Genomic DNA, 4,900 nt, shown 5'->3' on the forward strand with positions numbered 1-4,900 from the left:
TATCAAGCCCACTTTATGTTGCCCTGAAGACCACCTGTTTCTTTGAGACAGCCTCAGGAGCCTCCCAAAGTGAACCTTTTATGTGACATAGAGCTTCTATTTTAAGTAAAACCATCCAAACGTAATGTACAGATTTCCAGATAATATGTTCAGCTATGTATTTTTATGAGATGATGATGACAACGGTGATGATGATGATGATGATGATGATGTGTGTGTTTATTTCTATAGGTATATATTATTACTCTTAGGTGCAATCAGGTTTGTTAGAAATAGAAAATCCTCACAAATTAGTGATAAGACCGATTCATGAGTAGAGAAACATTTTATACAGAATTTAAGCAATTACATTCAAAGTACTGAAATTAAATTTGTAAAGGGATCTAATTAGTATTCCTTTTTTTAAAAAAAAAAACCTCCCAAAATTGAAAAATTAAGAAAAACACCAAAAAACAGCAAAATCCTTCCAATCAGATGATGTCTGAAGAGATGTCTCAGATATAAATAATTTCAGATAGCAGACATCTTAAGCTTGTGAGAGAAAAAAAAACGGAACATGCATTAGTTCTTCCTCTGATGTCCACCTGAGAGCTCATGCATTCACCCTAATTTAGAATCTGCTGCTCCTGTGTTCCATGATTGACCCCTTTCTCTCATTTCCCTCAGGCTTGACTCCTTCTGGGCTCACCGAGGCTGGCAGTATGGGGAGAAGCAGCAGCTGCTTTCGGCCTTCACAGCTCACGTCTTCCCAGGAGAGAGGTAGGACTTGTTTTATGTGAGTATCCTTGACAAAAGGAGCCTCAAAATAATTGCACTTATTGAAAACTAACTCACAATCTGCTTGTTGAAATAGTGATGAACTGTGACAAAATTACCTCTTAAAACTACCTTTAAAATCTTTCATCAGTTAAAAAGAAACAAGCTATTTTACTAACTTAACTATTTTTGAACTCAGTAAAAGAGTTTCCTCTTTGATTAAAACTATATAAAGTTTCCCTTAAGATATCCACTGAACCTTGGACATTTATGCTCAGAATGGTTTTTGCAAGTGGGTTGAACAACATAACCTCTCTTACCCAAACTTAGCCTTATGTTGCTGAAGTAAGACTCAGGAAAACAGGTTCTACTGAGGAATCATCAGTGAGGCCCTTGGAGAGACAGCAGAATCACCAAGTAGCTGTTGTGTAAGAGGGTGAACTGATGCTACCTCCCCTGCAGGGAGAGAAATGCTTCCATGAGGCATTCATATTGGAATGCAATTTCAATGGTATGATGTACTTGGGAATGGCTAGGATTCCCAGATGGGCAACCCTGGCTATAATGGGGATAGCCAGGTGAGTCTTCTTGATCAAATGCTTTTAGTCAGAATATCAAACACAAGCTCTCTTTCCCCTGGGCATAGAGAGTAAGGCACCCCCCTTTGTCTGTGCCGCCCCAGGAATGCTGGACTTTTTAACGGAATTGATACATAGAGATTGTAAGGTTATTCATGTAACCATGAGTAACATGATTTTCAGTACTGCAGAAATAAAATCAGAAAAATGAACATCAGGAGAGACCAGTGTCCAAGAAAACTATCCACTTTTAGGAGCCCATGGAATAGTTAGAATGAATGGTAATGTTAATATGAAAATAAACTTTGGCAGGAAAAGAGGCCAAGAAGGAAAGGAACATGAAAATAACTTTTTAGTTTCCTGGCAGTCTCTAAGGGGCATTGGACTGGTCCATGGAATCACAGCCCAGAGCCCAGCAATAATTTTACGATTTGTTGGAGACAACCTACTCACTTACCAAACCTAGAAAGATGGAAAGATTGAGTAAGCATGTCAACGTGTATTCTTTTGTAGGTCCTGAGTTATTGCCCTAATCTTCTCGAAGCTGTTTCACAGAGACAAGCATCTGGTGAGTTGATAATGTTAATGATAATAGCAATGATACTAGTAACAATAATGCTATTAACTGCATTGCCAAGTGTGCTAAACATTGTGCAAATGTTGTTTTATTTAGTACACGCAACTTACTTACATGAGGTAGTTTCCAGATGGGGGAACTGGGGTTCAAAAAAATTAAGCACTTGGTGCTCGCTTCGGCAGCACACATACTAAAAATTGGAACGATACAGAGAAGATTAACATGGCCCCTGCGCAAGGATGACACGCAAAAAAAATTAAGCACTTGGCCAAGATCACACAGCTGATAAGTAGTGGAGCACAAACTGGAAACCAAGACAAAATTGTGCTCTTAGCCTGCTGCCACAATAAATAGTAAAAGAAATAGAATGAGAAATTGGAGAACCTGAAATAACGGTACCTCTTTAAAAAATTATAGCGCATAATTTGAATGTGCATGAATCGCACCTGCTCTCTGTGAGCCACAGAGTCCTCTCTCTTTTACCGTGTTTCCTCCATCCATCTTCTGTTCATATTTGGCTTGAAACAGTTCTTACCTGGACAGTCAGAAACTTAAAGCAGCTGAATGGTGTTTTCTACAAAGTCAGATATGGAAAGCTGCCAAAATATCAGTCCTTGGGACAGAGTTTTTAAGTGATTGTAATTCTAGGAGTAAAACCAGTCACTCAGTAAATATTTGTTAAATGAATGAATGAGTTAATGAATAAATGAGTGCGGGGATTAGATTCTTGGATAGAGGAGAGGTTTTTGGGAGGTAATGATTCATAATTATTTATTGTGTGTCTGCGCTGTGCACTATGAATGATATTGCAGTGTCGCTGAAGGTGAAGTTCAGCAACTGATCACCACTATTTCCTCAAGGTCCTCTCCAAAGCACAAGCTACTTGGCTAGCCTGGCTGCTGAGTCCTACTGTAAACCCTCAGTCTTCTCCCTTGTAAAATAAGGGATTTAATTGTTTTTATTGCTTCTTCTACTTCCCATTTTTCTATGAGTATATGATTCTAAATATCATTTTAAAACAAACATGTTTATTTTAAAATAGTTTTTGATTTACAGAAAAATTGTTAGCTTAGTACAGAGACTTCCTATATACCCTATACCCAGTTTCCTCTTTTTTTTTTTTTTTTTTTTTGAGATGGAGTCTCACTCTGTCGCCCAGGCTGGAGTGCAGTGGCGCAATCTCGGCTCACTGCAAGCTCCGCCTCCCGGGTTCACGCCATTCTCCTGCCTCAGCCTCTCGGAGTAGCTGGGACTACAGGCGCCCGCCACCACGCCCGGCTAATTTTTTGTATTTTTAGTAGAGATGGGGTTTCACCGTGGTCTCGATCTCCTGACCTCGTGATCCACCCGCCTCGGCCTCCCAAAGTGCTGGGATTACAAGCATGAGCCACTGCGCCCGGCCTAGTTTCCTCTATTATTTAACTCTTACATTAGTGTGGTCCATTTTTTATAATTAGTAAATCTACATTAATACATTATTATTAACTAAAGTTCATACTTTATTTTTACTTAGTTTTTACCTTTTTCTGTTGTGGGATCCCCTGCCCAGAACACCACATTACATTTAGTTGTAGTGTCGCTTCAGGCTCCTCAGTGTCTCTGACTTTCCCTGTTTTTGATGACTGACCGTTTTGAGGAATACTGGTCAAGTATTTTGTAGAATGCCTCTCAACTTAGATCTGTCTAATATTGGTCTTATGGTTAAACTTGGGTTATGTGTTTGTAGAAAGAGGACCACAGAGTTAAAGTGCCATTTCCACCATGTCATATCACACATGAACATACAAGTCAGGAACATAACTTATCACTATTGATTTAACTTCAATCACCTGGCTCAAGTCGTTTTCGTTATGTGGCTCCACTGCACATTTACTCTTTTTCTCCCCCTTTCCATAGTACACTCTGTGGAAGGAAGTCCCTGTGCACCGTCCATATGTAAGGAGTGGGGAGTTATTCTCTACCTCTTTGAGGGCGGAGTAACTACATAAATTTTGGAGAATTTTTCTTCACATGAAATTTGTCCATTGTTGCTTATTTATTTACTTGTATTAGGATGAACTCATGTATATTTATTCTATACTTTGGATTATTTTATACTTTGGATTAAAATATTCCTTGCTCAAACTGTCCCAGCTTTTGCCTTTAGGGGCTCCTTTAGTTGCCTCTTGTGTCTCTATGGCATGCCCCATCAAGGTTGTGGTTTTTATTTTTGTTTTGTTTTTGAGCACTTTCTTCCTTTCTGGCACTGAAAGATTGTTCCAGGCTCATCTTGTGTATTTCCTGTCCCAGTACTAGAATCAGCCATTTCTCCAAGGAGCCCTAGTTCCTTTCATTGAAGAATAAATTAGAAACCAAGATCTGGGAGCTAGGTGTGCTCATTAGTACTGGTGTGTCATAGCTTCTCATTCCTCTCAGCTGACAGAGCAAGGAAATATACTGTGTATACCAACCTGTGTAAATACACGAATCTATGAATATTGCTATGCATAACCATCTGTATCTATAACAACCTAAACATGTGTTTATACTGATGCTTCCAACTCTAATCCATTACTACATGAATCATTTGAGCCTCCTCCTCTTGCTCATCTGTAACCTCCTGCTCCAGCAGTGGGAACCTAACTCCTACTATCAGCCACTTATTTAATTGTTCATTTCCAGTATACATGTATAGCAGCATCAGAATTGTTAACACATACCTCATGGTAAACAATTTTATCAGCTAGAGTACAGTGTTTATATACGGTGTCTTTTACCTTTAGATTGATAGACTCCACTCATTTCCAAAGTTACATAGGTCTGCAACTTCCCCCTCACTATGCCTTTCAGTGAGGTTGTTTCATACATGAATAATAAAGTTAGATTGTTTTGTCACATTCTGTTTTCATCCTGGGATTGTCCAACCTCCTAAATAATTGTTCGTAATTTGCATGCATTAAGGTTCAGTCTTTGTGCTGAAAAGTTCTGTGGGTTTTGACAAGCGCATAGT

General features: G+C 39.0%; 1 non-coding gene across 1 annotated transcript; it reads left to right on the forward strand.

Moving 5' to 3' along the window:
- The first annotated feature begins 2,077 nt into the window (after positions 1 to 2,077).
- LOC116466127 (U6 spliceosomal RNA) lies at positions 2,078 to 2,186 on the forward strand. Its single transcript, XR_004247381.1, has one exon. It is a non-coding gene; the product is annotated as a U6 spliceosomal RNA (small nuclear RNA).
- Positions 2,187 to 4,900: the final 2,714 nt, after the last annotated feature.

Source organism: Hylobates moloch, unplaced genomic scaffold (assembly GCF_009828535.3).
Source record: "Hylobates moloch isolate HMO894 unplaced genomic scaffold, HMol_V3 SCAFFOLD_3, whole genome shotgun sequence".
Classification (NCBI taxonomy): Eukaryota; Metazoa; Chordata; class Mammalia; order Primates; family Hylobatidae; genus Hylobates; species Hylobates moloch.